The sequence below is a fragment of the Chiloscyllium punctatum genome, chromosome 31 (genome assembly GCF_047496795.1).
Source record: "Chiloscyllium punctatum isolate Juve2018m chromosome 31, sChiPun1.3, whole genome shotgun sequence".
Taxonomy (NCBI): domain Eukaryota; kingdom Metazoa; phylum Chordata; class Chondrichthyes; order Orectolobiformes; family Hemiscylliidae; genus Chiloscyllium; species Chiloscyllium punctatum.
This window is the reverse complement of record NC_092769.1, coordinates 12,758,063-12,777,983: the sequence shown is the minus strand read 5'-3', so window position 1 is coordinate 12,777,983 and position 19,921 is coordinate 12,758,063. Positions and strand designations below refer to the sequence as shown.

Here is a 19,921-nt window from a genome sequence, read left to right as displayed (position 1 = left end):
CATACGAAAAAACGTTCACAGCAACTTGATTTGCAAAAGGAAACTGCGCTCCCTTTCAATATCCCAATGCAACCTACATTTCAACACAGTTCAGTCAACAGGCTCAAACCGTTCTTGGAAATTTTGGAATAGCGTAAATGCATATAAACTGACCATTAGCGTTCCAATACGACAGCTGTGATCATCTGAAAACAGCTCCACGGAAATGCCATTGATGACAGCGACGAGAGTGGGATTCAAACCCACACGCGCAGAGCACAATGGATTAGCAGTCCATTGCCTTAACCTCTCGGCCACCTCATCACAGATGCTCGGACCTTACGAATAATTGAATTGGGTAAATTATGCAGAGCAGCAGCTATTTCTCCCTGGTGTTGGTAAAATGATAAATAACATAGTACGGTTCCAAGACTATGGTCTGACCCCTGGGTTGTGGGGCATGTGCACTCCCACTGTCACACAAATCTGAACAAAAATGTGGAAATGAATATGTAACAAGGTCTGTTGAATTCTGTGAAGATTTGAAGTCAAGGGAATGAAGAACCCGAGACAGCAGGAGGTGTTCTTTCAATAAAGAGTTGAATAGAGCTCTTAAGGATAATGGAATCAAGGGTTATGGGGATAAGGCAGGAACAGGATACAGATTGAGGATGTTCAGGCCATGATCATAATGAATGGTGGTGCTGGCTCGAAGGGCAGAATGGCCTACTCCTGCACCTGCTGTAAATTGTCTACTAAATTGCCTGTGAGGAATTGTTTTCCAGACTGGAGGAGAGTGCATAGTGCTCAATGTCATTATTCGGAACACCTAACTTCCGCTCAGATATTTTTGACACGCACTTGTGTACAGAACAGACAATTTCAAAATCCAAAATAAGGCTAAACTGACAATTGAAGGCAACAATGCAGAAACCTTGATCTGTATCATTTTCCTGCACTGTGCGACACCAAGTCACTGTATGATCACAGCAACACAGTGAGCAAGTGTCAGAAGGAAAATGAGTGCAGTGCCAGTGCGCATGCGGGGAGCAGCAGGTGACACACGGGGAAGTGCATTTCCCACCACAGGAACACTTCCCAAACAGCGGACTGAGGTGGAAGAATTCAGAGGGGGTTTACATTTTGAAATTTGATGCCAGAGACACAATGGAGACCTGTCATTGAGTCTGTTCAAGATGAAGATTTTAAGATTTCTACAGATGCAAAACAAAATAAAAAGCTCATGGGTTCGTGAAGGCAAAAGATGAAATTGTACATTTCATCAATCTACCCATCTTTACAATGAGTACCTCACCACTTTCCTCACTCAGGGACTGAACCACTGGTGAAGATGATCATATAATCCCCGTTACTAGCCACGGAATCAGAGAAACTCGGTTTCCCAAACGTTAAGGTAAAACCAGGAATGTGGAGGTAAGCATTAATGTGTTGCTCCTGTGCTGAAGGTGACCAGTACACGGTATCTCTGTTTCAGTTTAGTGGGGTGTGCTGTGCCGAATGTTTAATTTTGAGCCTCAATGGAGCAGCTTCAATTTGTCGTCGTATTGAGGGGTACGGACAGAAGGTGATATTGAGCAAAGCTAAGTTGATGGGAAAATACCCGTGTTTGTGGATAGAGAAACAACCTTTTCTGGGTAATGACTCCTTGATCAACAAACATACTGCAAGTATCTAAAACGTGAAGAGACATATGTGGAGAGAGAGAGCCTAAGGTGATTTTTTTAGCAGGTGGATAACGTTTCCCATGTGCACTGCGTTAAATTCCGGGAAAATAGATGTTGAACTGGTTTCATGTTTCACAGTTTGTTGCAAAAACACAAAGGTTGTTGCAATAATAAAAAAAGAAATCACATAGGACCGTTTGAATATTGTATTGAACTGAATTTTGGTCTGAGCATATTTTATCTGAAATGGCGTGCTGCAGAGAAGTGCAGAGGGTTAACAATACAAAAGGACAGAGTCTTCTTGGTGGATTTCTTGGGTGGAGTTAAGAATGAACGAAATATACATAACATCATGTGAATGTGGTCAAATCTTTAAAGTGGGTGTTGCCTCTCCAAGTGATGATTCAATTCCTGCTCATTAGGATATAATTTCTGTCTGCAGTTATTTTACGACATCAGCTCCATTTACAGAGTTTCACCTTGAATAATACGGAACAGCTTACCAATCCATGAACTTTTTATACTCAGTCTTATTCAGTTGTACGTGTTCATGAAATATCTTTGTGTCTGAAGTCAACAAATTCTAAATTGTCACGCAACCACACTGACTTTCACTCAATGGTATATTCTCTCCTTGTACGTTTGATCGTGCATCTTTTAAAACGCTCTGAAGTCAGCTTCTACGTTTTATTTCTGGAAAGTCGTTCATGATTTAAATAACTCTATTGAGTGGAAGAAACTCTCATCCAAACTTTTCTTCATCATTCACTAATGGTTTTCAAGCTCTAACTAAAGATATCTGTTCACTAGAAAGAGGGACTTTCCCCGATTTACTCATTCAAACCTCGCGTTATGTGAAAATCTCATTTGTTTACATCAAAGTTGCGTGTTTGTGCATCCAGCATTTCCAAATCTCGTGAATAAACTCCTCCATTCTTTCTATCATCCCGTTTGTATCCTTTCTGATATTGTTATGTCTCAGTAAACAACGTCACTTGGCTTTCTAATATCTTGCTATCCAGGAAACAGCGTCTGTGCCCTTTCTAACTTCTTCACATGTTTTTGGTGAAGAATGAGGACAAGGATTACACACAATGTTCCCACTGAGAGTGACAAAAAGATTTTACAGTTACGCTATGAACTCTTTGCTTTTTAAATATGACGCCTCTATTTATAAACTCCAATAAGGTAAATTACTATCTATCCAGTTCATGAACAGCGTCTCGATGGAGATGAGAATTTTCTATGTCTTCCTTTCTTCTTCCACGGAATGTCTGATAGGTTTGTAAGGCCAACATCTCGAAATGCCCATGTCCTGAGTCAGTCTCAGCTATTTCTAAAGGCGACTGAAGTTCAAGTACTTCATAGGGTGTCTCCCATCATTCCAATGCAGACTGGTTCTGGACAGTAAATGCTATCACTAAAGGCCACCGTGAATCTGAAATCAACAGTTTTCGCATAGTAATTCTCGTAGCTATTGTGTATCGGATGTTCGTGTTCTTGTTCAATTTGTTCATCATTTCATGAGTCGCTGTGTTGAATTTTACTGAATAATTAATTAGTGAATGGAGACATTACCTTCACCACTCAGTCGAAACTCCATGGAACATTGAAAGAATTTACTCATACGCTTCCAGAGGACAGTCCTGCCATTACTGGGATGAATCAGTCAACATTCCCCACGTATCCTCGAAGCCAAGGATTTCCTTTTCCATTTTAGCAGATCATTGCAGCACTGAATCCCATGTGTGCATTCATTAAAACCAAAACAGTTGCAGCAAGACTTTAAAACTAAGATTTTGCAATCTGCTTGCATTGGTTGTCCCAAAAATTACATTCCATATTTTGGTATGTTTGTGGATGAAAGAACTTTCTGAATCTTGAGCAATTATATTTCAGTTTCGTCAAAAAATTATCATTCGCTGTTCTCTCTTTCCCTTTCAGTTTCCCGTTTTATATCCCGTATTTTATCAGTTTATCTTAAGTTTTCAATATTTCAATCAATCTCGCTCCTGATTACCAATCCGAGAGAATGCCACAATTTTGTCAATTTATATGCAGTGCAGCTGTAGGGCGCGGTGACCAAGTGGAAAGGCATTGGTCACGTGAACCAAATAAAAGTAGCCAGCTGGTGGAATCTGGCCGTTCCAGCACAGTCATATTTAAAACATTTAACATAATCTTTAGCAAAATCATATTGGCAGAAAATAAGAAAACAAGATGAAAAAAATTGCTGATGCTGAAAATCAAACAAAAACAGCACACCTGTGATTTAACAGCAATTTCTGTTTCTGTGACAGATTGGCAGATTTTGTCGCAGTTCATGAGAACAGTGCTCAGTAGAATCAAACAGACAGCATGGACCTGGGAGTGTGAAATGAGACAGTAACAACGAATGAGTGGAGAGTGTTGTACTGGAAAAGCACAGCAGGTCAGGCAACATCCGAGGAGCAGAAGAATGGACGATTTAGGTATAAGCCATTCATCAGGAATTAGGCTTGTGAGTCGGGCAGAGGAACAAAGCTGAAGCCAGGTGCCAACTCGCAGGCACCTCCTCCTACAGACCACGATCACAAACTCTCCTCCCCTCACCAAACTATCATCACCCAGACCATCCACAATCTCATCAGCTCTGGGCATCTCCCATCCACAACCTTCAACCTCATTGTCCGTGAACCGCGGAATTCCCGATCCTACCGTCCTTCCTAAGATTCACAAACCTGACTGTCCCAGTCCACCTATTCTCTCATCCTGAGCCTGTCCCATTCGAATAATCTCTTCCAACCTCGACACAATCATCTCTCTCCAGTTTAGGAAATGCCCGCTCGTGACACATTCGTGACACCCCTATGCACTTCACCTCCTCCAAGAATTTCTTTTCACTGACCCACAACGCGTCATCTTCACCATGAAAATCCAGGCCCTGTACAAATCCATCTGCGTGACAAAAGTCAGCAAGCCTTCCATTTCTTAATCTCACAGCATCCCAACCATTACCTTTCCACCGACATCCTCATCCACCTGGCTGAACATGTCCTCACAATCAACAACTTCGCTTTCCAATTCTCCCACTTCCTCCATCGAAACTGGTAGCCATGCGCACCCGCATCGGACCTAGCTCTGCCTGCCTGTTTGTCAGATACGCGGAACTGTCCGTCTTTCGCAGTTACACAGGCACCATCCTCCACCTGATCCTCCGCTATATTGATGAATGTTTGGGGCCACTTTGGTGCACCAACGAGGAGGTTGAATTGCTCACTAACTTTACCAACACCTTCCACTCCGACCTCAAATTTATCTGGATCATCTTGGCAACCTCCCTTACATTCCTGGACCTCTCCATCACCGACTCTGGCGACTGACTAATTACAGACATATACTACAAGCCCTCCGACTCCCACATGTATCTAGACTACATCTCCTCCAACCCTATCTCGTGTAAGAACGCCATTCTTTATTCCCAATTCCTCCTCCTCCAGCACATCTGTTCCCAGGATGACCAATTACACCTCAGAAAGAGCCAGTTGGTCTCCTTCTTCCACGATCACAAATTGCCTTCCCACGTGGTTGACAGCGCCCTTGAGTTCATCACCTCTATTTCACACACCACCACCCTTGAAGCCACGCCTCTCAACGCAACAAGGACAGAACCACCTGGTTCTCACCTTACATCCCATCAAACACCGCATAAACGCATCATATTCTGCCACTGATGCCATCTCCACACAGACACGACGACCAGACATATATTACGCTGCCCAGCCCTGCCAACATTCCGTCAAGACCATTCCCTCCATGACCCCCTCTTCAGGTCCACACATGCCCCCACCAGCCCACAACCCTCTCCTGGCACCTTTCACTGCCACCAAAGGAAGGGCGAAACAAGCACCCACATCACTCCCCTCACCTCAGCCAAGGCCCGAAGGGATCATTCCACATCCACTAGAAATTCACCTGTACAGCTACCAATGTCATCTACTGAATCCGTTGCGCCCAGTGTGGTCTCCTCTACGTCAGGGAGACAGGAAAACTTCTTGCAGATCATTTCAGAGAACATCTCTGGGACACCCGCACCCACGAACTTCACCGTCCCATGGCTGAACACTTCAACTCCCCCTCCTACCCCAACAAAGACATACAGGTATTGGAACTCCTCTACTGCCAAACCGTCACCACACAACGCCTGGAGGATGGACGCCACACATTCCGACTTGGGACCATAACACCACACGGGATAAATGTGAATTTGAGCAGTTACCTCCTTTCCCCTCCCCGAAACCCAAGCCTTCAACTCGGCACCGCCCTCTCGACCCATTCCATCACTGCTATTTCTGACTTATTTTCTTCTCCCTCCTATTCATCCATCTATTGCTTTCCAACTATTTCCCCTTAACCCCACACCATTTCCATTTATCTCTTAGCCCCGACTCACAAGCCTTATTCCAGATGAATTGCTTAAGCCTGAAACCTGATATCTCCAGCTCCTCGGATGCTACCTGATCTGCTGTGCTTTTCCAGCATCACACTACCAACTCTGATCTCCAGCATCTGCAGTCCTAACTTTATCCTTGGAATTATCAATGACCTTAGAGTGAAAATATCCCTCGCTTGCAGTGATCACAGTGTGACTGAGTTTTCCATTTATTTTGGGTGAGGGCAGGCTGCATCTGAGACGAGCGCTTACCATCTAAGCAACGGGAATGGTATCAGATAGCGAAGTTCGGGCGGGCTGAAGTGAAGTGGAACATTCTATCAGAAGATTGATCAGTACAATTGCATCACATCATCCAGACTGTAAAAGACAGGCAGAAGGAAAAAATCAACATCAGTGCAGGCACAAGGACAGGTCAAGTGGAAAGGAGACAATACAACACACTGAAGTGCAGTGGAATTATTTCTGTGAAATGATTCGATATATAAGCTACACCTTTACATATGGACTGCCCTCACATTGGGAAAAGGAATTCCCTGCAGTATAATGGCGATATTGGCCTGCGACATCACAATGTTGAGAGACACTGACATAGTTTCTTCTGTAGCAGCATGGCCGAGTAAAAGCATGATCGTCCCATCAACCAGAATTCAATACTTCAAAGCTCTCCTCTGTGCTGTACAACTTATTTGCTGCTCCTGTCGTCAGATCTCAATCACTTCACTGTGTATCTTCTGCTTCCTGCTTCATGGAAACACTTGAAAAGTGAACAAATCCACTTTCCAATTTCACCAATCTTTTGCAACTCCCGAGTTGGCACAGGTACGAGCGACCGCTTGGACTTCTCGAGCGCTCTCACTCTGGTATGATCTGAATGATAAAGTGGACTGTGTCTGATCTGCAGAATGTTCCCACTGGGACGGTGCTGTTTATCCCATCCTCGGGGACTGAGCTGTCTCTTTTGGAGAGTATTCAGCCATTTCCCTCCACTTGCAGGCATTATGACGGGATGTAAGTGCGGATATGCTCTGAAGCTTCCTCTCACGGGCACAGCCAGGTGCAAGAGCGCCGCTGGAACTTAGCGACATTGATTGCGAACTTCCTCCAAAAATCATTTATTTGAGAGAGAGAGAAAGGTGCTGAGCTGGTGGGATTGAGAGAAATGGGCTGTGGACTCTCTTCCCTCAGTAAAATTCAAATAAGTGCATTTTTGTGTTGCCCATTTGATGTTCAGAATCAATCTTCGCAGAACAATCCAGCAGAAAGGCTTTTGTTTCAGAGGCGTCAGTTTCTTTGCTGCAATCGGGCATCAGTTAACATCTGAGTCCCAACTGTCCCTGATGAAGCGACTCCGAATGAAACCCTCACTCACTGAGGACCATCCCCACAACCAGGAGCTGCGAGGCTTCAGAAAGTCCAAAGCGGAAGGGAGGATTAAAAAGAGCCATTATTTCTCCCTCAACGCCTCTGTCACAGCGACAGGGAGAGGGACGGCAGAGACGTGTGACGTCATTCACGTGCCGACAGAAGCCGTTCAGCCCATCGAGTCCACGGTAAATCTCTGTCATTTGCTTCTCTCTGAGATTATTCATCATGCTTGTTCTAATAATAGGGAACTGTATCTATCTCGAAATGCTGTCTCCAACAGACTGAACTACATGTCATTCACGGCTGTTCATTTCACCGGAGGACCCTGCTGTGCGACACAGCGTGGGGAATAACTGCAAGGCGGTAAAAACAATGACTGCAGATGCGGGAAACCAGATTCTGGATTAGTGGTGCTGGAAGAGCACAGCAGTTCAGGCAGCATCCGAGTAGCTTCGAAATCGAGGTTTCAGGAAGAATCCCTTCATCAGCAATTAACGCTGTGAGCCTGAAGTGTGGAGAGATACACTAGAGGAGGGTGGGGGTGGGGAGAAAGTTGCATGGAGTACAATGCATGATTGGGGGAGGGGATTAAAGTGAAAGGTCAGGAAGGAGAGGGTGGAGTGGATAGGTGGAAAAGGCGCTAGGCAGGTAGGACAATTCCGGACAAGTCATGCGGACAGTGCTGAGCTGGAAGTTTAGAACTAGGGTGAGGTGGGGGTTGGGGAAATGAGGAAACTGTTGAAGTCCACATTGATGCCCTGGGGTTGAAGTGCTTCGAGGCGGAAGATGAGGCGTTCTTCCTCCAGGCGTCTGGTGATGAGGGAGCGGCGGTGAAGGAGACCCAGGACCTCCATGTACTCGGCAGGCTGGGAGGGGGAGTTGAAATGTTGGGCCACAGGGCAGTGTGGTTGATTGGTGCGGGTGTCCCGGAGATGTTCCTTAAAGCGCTCTGCTCGGAGGCGCCCAGTCTCCCCAATGTAGAGGAGACCGCATCAGGAGCAACGGATATAATAAATGATATTAGTGAATGTGCAAGTAAAACTTTAATGGATGTGGAAGGCTCCTTTAGGGCCTTGGAGAGAGGTGAGGGAGGAGGTGTGGGCACAGGTTTTCCAGTTCCTGCGGTGGCAGGGAAAGTGTCAGGATTGGAGGGTGGGCTGTAGGGGGGCGTGGACCTGACCAGGTAGTCACGGAGGGAACGGTCTTTGCGGAAGGCGGAAAGGGGTGGGGAGGGAAATATATCCCTGGTGGTGGGGTCTGTTTGCAGGTGGCAGAAATGACAGTGGATGATTTGGTTTATGCGAAGGTTTGTAGGGTGGAAGGTGAGCACCAGGGGCGTTCTGTCCTTGTTACGGTTGGAGGGGTGGAGTCTGATGGCGGAGGTGCGGGATGTAGACGAGATGCTTTGGAGGGCATCTTTAACCACGTGGGAAGGGAAATTGCGTTCTCTAAAGAAGGAGGCCTTCTAGTGTGTTTTGTGGCGGAACTGGTCCCCCGGAGGCGGAGGAATTGGGAATACGGGATGGCATTTTTGCAAGAGGTAGGGTGGGAAGAGGTGAAATGCAAGAGGTAGGGCGGGAAGAGGTGTGCATCGGGTCAAATCCCCATCACATATGTGACTGTTGTTCTCATGTGTATTTTTTCTCTACGTGTGCTGAAGTAACACAGTGAGGGAGCAATTACTGTTGTCAGACATACATGTAGGGGCGTATTAAATACTGAAGTTGTGAGATTTGAGCAGTGTTTATTAACATAGACCATTCACTGTTCGAATCTCTTGCTCAGGAATTTGACAGAGAGCGAATTTGAGCAAAGTTTGAGCCGGGGCGTTTACCCCATGACGTAACACGAGTTTCTGCAGTTGCTTTGTTGTTCACCTAATATGTGTGTTTTGCATCATTGAGGATTTAGAAGTTGTCTCCTCGATACAAAAGGCCCGAATTTTGCAACATTGTACAAAAGATCCAGTACAATAACAGTCGATGCTGATTCAGTCGAAATATCCAGATATTGACCCCTGGAAACAGCACTGTGCCCTCTCCTCGAATCTGGAAAACAACTTCCTCACATATAATGTTTTATTCTCGCTCTCAGGCGCTTTTCATTCCATCGGCTTCTGTTTTTTCACAGAATCCGATTCAATCGATCTTGTCACTGTGTCATTTCTTTCCATGTGGTCAGCTCTTGTGAACAGAATATCACAGTGGGAGTGCCCTGGGCCCATAACCCAGAAGTCAGACCATACTCAGGGAACCGTATTCTGCTCTTGATCATTTCATGAACACCAGGGAGAAATATCTATGCTCTTCAAAATTTAATCACCTGTTTTAAGAAGCAAGATAAACAGTTCCTGCTTCCTGCTTTTGTTGCCAAACGGACCAAGATTGTAAATGCTGGAACAAGTCGAGACTGTCTGCTCTCCCACATCCAATTTATCCCCAGGTTGTGTTAACTTGATGGTCTGAATCGCTTCCTTCTATTCCCTGTCACTCTAGGATGATGTGAGCTGTGTAATCTTTGATGTGAACTGGAGGCAACGTGGAAAAATGTATACACAGCAGCTGCGTGAGCGATGGGACTCGCTGCAGTAACATCCCATGCTGATTCAGACAGCAGAAGCCTCCCTGTGACTTCGAGAAGCACAGACACTGTTCCCGAATAATGGGGAGAGGTTCACTCTTTCCTCGCAGTTCTACATTTTCTAGCTCTCTCAGGTGGCATTATTTGGACAATGGTTCCCTAAAGATGATTTCATGTGCATGCACGATCTCCCTTTTCTACACCTTTCCAGAATTCCCATACTTCCCACTTCCGCCAGATGCTTACCCCGCTCCACAAACTCTTGTTTGATAGGGAGCTGAAGACCACGTTCAAGCTGCTGTCCACCAACACTGCGTGACAATGGAAAATGAGTAAGTCCAGTTCTCAATGAAGACCGCCCTGTTCCGGGAAAGCAGTTAGCACAGCCTCCTGGGAGAAGCGAGTCAGAATGGAAAGGAGCTGTTATTAAAACTCTGTGCTTCTTTCACTCTGAAACAGCAGAAATAGCCTTAGTTAACCAACAAACTCACCTGATTTCTGGTTACCATGTCTGGTGCCGTTCTGGATCGTTTATCTCGGGTGTGATATTGCCTCAGACAGGTGACATACGTGCGAGAGCTCTCGGGTTCACATTGCGGATGAGCCTTGCAATTTTGCACACTACTCCATTTTTGACTGTGAAGATATGATTTCGATGAGATCGGTTTCAGATAAAGATTCCAAAGCTTGAAAACGTACACAAGCAAGTTCAAGAACTGCTTCTTCTCGGCCATTGCTGCTATGAGAAATGGATTGTCTAACTTGAAAGAATGCTGATCTTGCCAATGTGGATTTTGCTGAGCGCACGTCCGATACGGAGTAACCTGAATTCCTAAGTCTGGTCAAATTTTGCTTTCCTCACGCAGTGATCTGCATGTCCTTGATTAATATGATCCGCCTTTACCAATCGCAAACAACGCTTTCCACTCTACTTAGGTACATGTGACAATCAATCAATCAAAACACAGTCATTTCCTCGTTGCGTGGAGCTAGCAGAGCGAAGGTGGGCTGCATGGCATCAGTCTGCAGTGTGACACATTTTGTGATTCTGATTGCATTTGTAATTAAAACAGCAGAATTGGGGAAGTTACAGAGTGGTTATATTGACACAGCTGGGACACATCTGTGCCACAGTGTATCACACAATAACAGTGAAGATCTTTTGACGTCATCCTCGAAGGTACATGCTCCAAAAACCTGAAGACTGCGTGAAACTGCTGTGGTCAGCGATAACAGATCGGCCCAGAGGGATCGTGGTGAGCGCATAATCCAGAAATGAATGAATGAAAAGCATCCTCTGCTCGATGACAATTCCAGCTCTCAGTGTATGCACTGCAACTGCAAGAGTTTCACTATAACAGTGCTCCGTTCTTCACATTGCATATTGATGTGCCTTCTGCGTCAGTACACTCAATGGTATCTGAAATAGATGCACCTGCCACATTTATACATTTGAGGAAACCCACGTTTGAAGGTATGGAAGATTTTTTTTGCTGTTCTCTGTCGGTCTGTTATGACCTGATTCGCAAAGTCATTTGCCTGAGTTGGGAATACACTGGCGAAGATGAGAAAAGTCAGTTATAGCATGTACCATGCACATGACGCCTTGCAGTTATTCCCCAGGCTGTGTCACACAGCAGGGTCCTCCGGTGAAATGAACAGCCGTGAATGACATGTGGTTCAGTATGTTGGAGACAGCATTTCGACACAGATACAGTTTCCTATTATTAGAACAAGCAGCACTGATGATGAATAACCTCAGAGAGAAGAAAGCGATAGAGATTTACCGTGGACTCGATGGGCTGAACGGCTTCTGTCGGCACGTGAATGATGTCACACGTCTCTGCCGTCCCTCTCCCTGTCGCTGTGACAGAGTGGCTGAGGGAGAAATAATCCTCCCTTCCTCTTTGGACTGCCTGCAGCCCCGCAGCTCCTGGCTGTGGAGATGGTTCTCAGTGAGTGAGGGTTTCATTCGGAGTCACTTCATCTGGGACAGTTGGGACTCAGATGTTAACTGATGCCCGATTGCAGCAAAGAAACCGACGCCTCTGAAACAAAAGCCTTTCTGCTGGAATGTTCTGCGAAGATTGATTCTGAACATCAAATGGGCAGCACAAAAATGCACTTATTTGAATTTTACTGAGGGAAGAGAGTTCACAGCCCGTTTCTCTCTTTCCCACCAGCTCAGCCGCTTTCTCTCTCTCTCAAATAAATGATATTTGGAGGAAGTTCGCAATCAAAGTTGCTAAGTTCCAGCGGCACTCTTGCACCTGGCTGTGCCCGTGAGAGGAAGCTTCAGAGCATATCCGCATTTACATCCCGTCCTAATGTCTCCAAGTGAAGGGAAATGGCTGAAGACTCTGCCAATAGAGACAGCTCAGTCCCCGGGGATGGGATAAACAGCACCATCCCGCGTGGGGACATTCTGCAGATTAGACACAGTGTACTTTATCATTCAGATCATACCAGAGTGAGAGCGCTCGAGAAGGCCAATCGGTCACTCGTACCTGTGCCAACTCGGAAGTTGCAAAAGATTAGTGAAAGTGGAAAGTGGATTTATTCACGTTTCAAGTGTTTCCATGAAGCAGGAAGCAGAAGAAGATACACAGTGAAGCGATTGAGATCTGACTACAGGAGCAGCAAATAAGTTGTACAGTGCAGAGGAGAGCTTTGAAGTATTGAATTCTGGTTGATGGGACGATCATGCTTTTACTCGGCCACGCTGCTACAGAAGAAACTATGTCAGTGTCTCTCAGCATTGTGATGTCAACAGGCAAATGTCGCCGTTATACTGCAGGGAATTCCTTTTTCCAATGTGATGGCAGTCCATATGTAAAGGTGTAGCTTATATATCGAATACTTTCACATAAATAATTCCACTGCACCGAAGTGTGTTGTATTGTCTCCTTTCCACTTGACCTGTCATTGTGCTAATACTGAAGTTGATTTTCTCCTTCTGCATGTCTTTTACAATCTGGGTGATGTGATGCAGTTGTACTGACACATCTTCTGACAGGATTTTCAACTTCACTTCAGCCCACCCTAACTTCGCTATCTGATACAAGTCCCGTTGTTTAGATGTTAATCGCTCGTCTCAGATGCAGCCTGCCCTCACCCAAAATAAATGGAAAACTCAGTCACACTGTGATCACTGCAATCGAGGGATATCTGCACTCTCCGGTCATTGATAATTCCAAGGATAAAGTTAGGGCAGCAGATGCTGGAGATCAGAGTTGGTAGTGTGATGTTGGAAAAGCACAGCAGATCAGGTAACATCCGAGCAGCAGGAGATTTCAGGTTTCAGGCTTAAGCCCTTCAGTAGGAATAAGGCTTGTGAGTCGGGACTGAGAAATAAATGGAAGTGGTGTGGGGTTAAGGGGAAATAGCTGGAAAGCAATAGATGGATGAATAGGAGGGAGAAGATAATAGATTAGAAATGGCAGTGTTGGAATGGGTTGAGAGGGCAGTGCCGAGTTGAAGGCTTGTGCTTGGGGGAGGGGAAATGAAGTAACTGTTCAAATTCACATTTATCCCGTGTGGTTTTAGAGTCCCAAGGCGGAATGTGTAGTGTTCCTCCTACAGGCGGTGTGTGGTAACGGTTGGCAGTGGAGGACATCCAGGACCTGTATGTCTTTGATGGGGTAGGAGGGGGAGTTGAAGTGTTCAGCCACGGGACGGTGAAGTTGGTCGGTGCGGGTGTCCCAGAGATGTTCTCTGAAATGATCTGCAAGTTTTTCTGTCTCCCTGATGTAGAGGAGACCACACTGGGTGCAACGGATTCAGTAGATGACATTGGTAGCTGTACAGGTGAATTTCTAATGGATGTGGAATGATCCCTTCGGGCCTTGGCTGAGGTGAGGGGAGTGATGTGGGTGCTAGTTTCACCCTTCCTTTGGTGGCAGTGAAATTTGCCAGTAGAGGGTTGTGGGCTGGTGGGGGGGATGTGTGGACCTGAAGAGGGGGTCATTGAGGGAATGGTCTTTACGGAATGTTGGAAGGGCTGGGTCGCGAAACATATCTCTGTTGGTGGTGTCTGTTTGGAGGTGGCATCAGCGACAGAATATGATGCGTTTATGCGGAGTTTGATGGGGTGTAAAGTGAGCAGCAGGTGGTTCTGTCCTTGTTGCGTCGAGAGGGGTGGCTTCAAGGGTGGTGGTGTGTGAAATAGAGGTGATGAACTTGAGTGTGCTGTCAACCACGTGGGAAGGCAATTTGTGATCGTGGAAGAAGGAGACCAACTGGCTCTTTCTGAGGTGTAATTGGTCATTCTGGGAAGAGATGTGCTGGAGGTGGAGGAATTGGGAATAAAGAATGGCGTTCTTACACGAGATAGGGTTGGAGGAGATGTAGTCTAGATACATGTGGGAGTCGGTGGGCTTGTAGTATATGTCTGTAATTAGTCAGTCGCCTGAGTCGGTGATGGAGAGGTCCAGGAAGTGGAGGGAATTTGCCAAGCTGATCCGGATAAATTTGAGGTCGGAGTGGAAGGTGTTGGTAAAGTTGGTTAGCAATTCAACCTGCTCGTTGGAGCACCAAGTGGCACCAAACATTCATCAATGTAGAGGAGGTACAGATGGAGAATGGTGCCTGTGTAACTGCGAAAGATGGACAGTTCCGCGTATCTGACAAACAGACAGGCATAGCTAGGTCCTATGCGGGTGTCCGTGGCTACCAGTTTCGATGGAAGAAGTGGGAGAATTGGAAAGAGAAGTTGTTGATTGTGAGGACCAGTTCAGCTAGGTGGATGAGGATGTCAGTGGAAAGGTAATGGTTGGGATGCTGTGAGATTAAGAAATGGAAGACTTGCAGACTTCTGTCATGGCAGATGGATTTGTACAGGGACTGCATGTCCATGGTGAAGATGACGCATTGAGGGCCAGGGAAACGAAATTCTTGGAGGAGGTGAAATCCATTGGGGTGTCACGAATGTAAGTGGGCATTTCCTGAAATGGGGAAAGAGGATTGTGTCAACGTAGGAGTACATGATTCGCATGGGAGAGGCTCAGGATGAGACAATAGGTCGACTGGGGCAGTCAGGTTTGTCAATCTTAGCAACGAGGTAGAATTGGGGAGTGCGCAGTTCACAGACAATGAGGTTGAAGTTTGTGGATGGGAGATGCCCAGAGGTGATGAGATTGTGAATGGTCTGCGAGATGATGGTTTGTTGAGGGGAGGAGTGGTTGTGATCGTGGTCTGTAGGAGGAGGTGCCTGCGAGTTGGCCACTGGCTTCAGCTTTGTTACTCTGCCCGACTCACAAGCCTAATTCCTGATGAATGGCTTATGCCTAAATCGTCCATTCTTCTGCTCCTCGGATGTTGCTTGACCTGCTGTGCTTTTCCAGTACAATATTCTCCACTCATTCATTATTACTGTCTCATTTCACACTCCCAGGTCCACGCTGTCTGTTTGATACTAATGAGCACTGTTCTCATGGATTGCGACAAAATCTGCCAATCTGAAACAAAAACAGAAATTGCTGTAAAATCACAGGTATGCTGGCAGCATCTGTGCAGATGAATCACAGTTAACGTTTCACATCCATTGGGTCTGTCTCTCCACAGATGCTGTCAGACGTCCTGAAATATTCCAGCAACATCTGTTTTTGTTTGATTTTCAACATCAGCAATTTTTTCATTTTTGTTTTCTTATTTTCTGCAAATATGATTTGGCTAAAGATTACGTTCGATGTTTTAAATATGACTGTGATGGAACTGCCAGATTCCACCAGCCGGCTACTTTTATTTGGTTCACGTGACCAATGCCTTTCCACTGGGTCACCGCGCCCTACAGCTGCACTGCATATAAATTGACAAAATTGTGGCATTCTCTCGGATTGGCAATCAGGAGGGAGATTGATTGAAATTATTGAAAACTTTAGATAAACCGATAAAACACGGGATATAAAACGGGAAACTGAAAGGGAAAGGGAGAACAGCGAATGATAGTTTTTTGACAAAACTGAAATATAATTGCTCAAGATTCAGAAAGTGCTTTCATCCAGAAACATACCATAATATGGAATGTAATGTTTGGGGCAACCAATGCAAGCAGATAGCAAAATCTTAGTTTTAAAGTCTTGCTGCAACTGTTTTGGTTTTCATGAACGCACACATGGGATTCAGTGCTGTTATGATCTCCTAAAATGGGAAAGGAAATCCTTGCCTTCGAGGATACGTGGGGAATGTTGACTGATTCATCCCAGTAATGGCAGGACTGTCCTCTGGAAGCGTATGGGTTAAATCTTTCAATGTTCCATGGAGTTTCGAATGAGTGGTGAAGGGAATGTTTCCATTCACAAATTAATCATTCAGTAGAATTCAATGCAGGGACCCATGAAATGGTGAACAAATTGAACAAGAACACGGACATACGACACACAATAGCTACGACCATTACTATGTGAAAACTGTTGATTTCAGATCCACAGTGACCTTTGGTGATGTCATTTACTGTCCAGAACCAGTCTGCACTGGAATGACTGGAGACACACTATGAAGTATTTGAACTTCAGTCGCCTTTAGAAATAGATGGGACTGACTCGGGACACGGGGATTTGGAGATGTTGGCCTTTCAAACCTTTCAGGCATTCCGTGGAAGAATAAAGGAAGTGATAGAAACTTTTCGTCTCCATGGAGACGATGTTCATGAACTGGATAGATAGTAATTTACCTTATTGGAGTTTATAAATCGAGGCGTCATATTTAAAAAGCAATGAGTTCATCGTGTAACTGTAAAATCTTTTTGTCACACTCAGTGGGAACATTGTGTGTAATCCTTGTCCTCATTCTCCACCAAAAACATGTAAAGAAGTTAGAAAGGGCACAGATGCTGTTTCCTGGATAGCAAGATGTTCGAAAGCCAAGTGACGTTGTTTACTGAGACATAAAAATATCAGAAAGGATACAAAAGGGATGATAGAAAGAATGAAGTAGTTTATTCACGAGATTTGGAAATGCTGGATGCACAAACACGCAAGTTTAATGGATACAAATGAGATTTTCACATAACGCGAGGTTTGAATGAGTAAATCGGGGAAAGTCCCTCTTTCTAGTGAACAGATATCTTTAGTTAGAGCTTGAAAACCATTAGTGAATGATGAAGAAAAGTTTGGATGAGAGTTTCTTCCACTCAATAGAGTTATTTAAATCGTGAACGACTTTACAGAAATAAAACGTAGAAGCTGATTTCAGAGTGTTTTAAAAGATACACGAACAAACGTACAAGGAGAGAATTTACCATTGAGTGAAAGTCAGTATAGTTGCGTAACAATTTCGAATTTGTTGACTTCAGACACAAAGATATTTCATGAACACGTACAACTGAATAAGACTGAGTATAACAAGTTCATGGATTGGTAAGCTGTTCCGTATTATTCAAGGTGAAACTCTGTAAATGGAGCTGATGTCCTAAAATAACTGCAGACAGAAATTATATCCTAATGAGCAGGAATTGAATCATCACTTGGAGAGGCAACACCCACTTTAAAGATTTGACCACATTCACATGATGTTATGTATATTTCGTACATTCTTAACTCCACCCAAGAAATCCACCAAGAAGACTCTGTCCTTTTGTATTGTTAACCCCCTGTACTTCTCTGCAGCACGCCATTGAAGATAAAATATGCTCAGACCAAAATTCAATTCAATACAATATTCAAACGGTCCTATGTGATTTCTTTTTTTATGATTATTGCAACAACCTTTGTGAGTTTGTAACAAACTGTGAAACATGAAACCAGTTCAACATCAATTTTCCCGGAATTTAAAGCAGTGCTCATGGGAAACGTTATCCACCTGCTAAAACAATCACCTTAGCCTCTCTCTCTCCACATATGTCTCTTCACGTTTTAGATACTTGCAGTATGTTTGTAGATCAAGGAGTCATTATCCGGAAAAGGTTGTTTCTCTATCCACAAACACGGGTATTTTCCCATCAACTTGGCTTTGCTCAATATCACCTTCTGTCCGTATCCCGCAACACGACGACAAATTGAAGCTGCTCCATGTGAGACTCAAACTTGAAACTTCGGCACAGCACAGCCCACTAAACTGAAACAGAGATACCGTGCACTGGTCACCTTCAGCACAGGAGCAACACATTAATGCTTACCTCCACATTCCTGGTTTTACCTTAACATTTGGGAAACCGACTTTCTCTGATTCCATGGCTAGTAATGGGGATTATATGATCATCTTCACCAGTGATTCTGTCCCCGCGTGAGGAAAGTGGTGAGGTCCTCATTGTAAAGATGGGTAGATTCATGATATGTACAATGTCATCTTTTGCCTTCACTAACCCATGAGCTTTTTATTTTGTTTGGCATCTGTCGAAATCTTAAAAACTTCATCATGAACAGACTCAATGACAGATCTCCATTGTGTCTCTGGCATCGAATTTCATAGTGTAAACTCCCTCTGAATCCTTCCACCGCAGTCCACTGTTTGGGAAGTGTTCCAGTTGTGGGATATGCACATCCCCGTCTGTCACCTGCTGCTCCCAGTATGCGCTCTGACACTGCCCTCATTTTCCTTCTGACACTTGCTCACTGTGTTGCTGTGATCATACAGTGACTTGGTGTCGCACGGCCCAGGAAAATGATACAGATCAAGGTTTTTGCATTGTTGCCTTCAATTGTCAGTTTAGCATTATTTTGGATTTTGAAATTGTCTGTTCTGTACACAAGTGCGTGTCAAAAATATCTGAGCGGAAGTTAGGTGTTCCGAATAATGACATTGAGCACTATGCACTCTCCTCCAGTCTGGAAAACAATTCCTCACAGGCAATTTAATAGACAATATACAGCTCGTGCAGGAGTAGGCCATTCTGCCCTTCGAGCCAGCAACACCATTCATTATGATCATGGCCTGAACATCCTCAATCTGTATCCTGTTCCTGCCTTATCCCGATAACCCTTGATTCCACTATCCTTAAGAGCTCTATTCAACTCTTTATTGAAAGAACACCTCCTGCTGTCTGGGGTCTTGCCCCACAACCCAGCGGTCAGACCATAGTCTTGGAACCGTACTATGTTATTTATCATTTTACCAACACCAGGGAGAAATACCTGCTGCTCTGCATAATTTACACAATTCAATTATTCATGAGGTCATAGCTGCCCCAGGGCCTGTGTCGAGTTGGCCGAGAGGTTAAGGCGATGGACTGCTAATCCGTTGTGCTCTGCACGCGTGGGTTCGAATCCCACTCTCGAAGCTGTCATCAATGGCATTTTCGTGGTGCTGTTTTCAGATGATCACAGCTGTCGTATTGAAACTGGAACGCTAAGAGTCAGTTTACATCCATTTCCGCTATTACAAAATTTCAAAGAATGGTTTGAGCCTGTTGACCAAACTGTGTTGAAATGTAGGTTGGATTGGGATCATGAAAGGGAGCGCGGTTTCCTTTTGCAAATCAAGTTGCTGTGAACGTTTTTTCGTGTGAAAGACATCCAGGAAAATCAAATAACGAGAGCTGCGAAGTGCATGTTTATGCAAAGGGATTCTTAATGAATGTTTTGTCAGATCAAATCTGACGGAGTTTGAGTACAAGTAATTCACCCTGGTGAGAGGAGCACAGCGAGACAGCACAAAATGATGGCGATACTTCAAAGGGGCAGGGCGTGTGTGTAGGGGCACTGAGAACTGGCTGTAAATGCACAGTGGAGAATTGCCAATGTTGGTGCCGTGCATGGGCAGGGAAAGACTGACACATTGGTCTCGCCCTCGCCCCTTGCTCTCGCCATTGATGAACGCTGGACATAAGGCACAGATAAACACACGATGTGGGAAGCAAGCTCCCTCTCGTTATGCACACACTGGATGCATCACATTGAACTATGAACGACTGGAGAAATCAGCATGTTACCTTTTGGGAGTG

The 19,921-nt window shown here is 45.0% G+C and overlaps 2 non-coding genes across 2 annotated transcripts; one reads left to right on the top strand and one right to left on the bottom strand.

The window, feature by feature from the left end:
* Positions 1–221: 221 nt before the first annotated feature.
* Positions 222–303, bottom strand: trnas-gcu (transfer RNA serine (anticodon GCU)). Its single transcript has one exon. It is a non-coding gene; the product is annotated as a tRNA-Ser (tRNA).
* Positions 304–19,176: 18,873 nt separating this feature from the next.
* trnas-gcu (transfer RNA serine (anticodon GCU)) lies at positions 19,177–19,258 on the top strand. The gene has a single exon. It is a non-coding gene; the product is annotated as a tRNA-Ser (tRNA).
* The last annotated feature ends 663 nt before the right edge of the window (positions 19,259–19,921 follow it).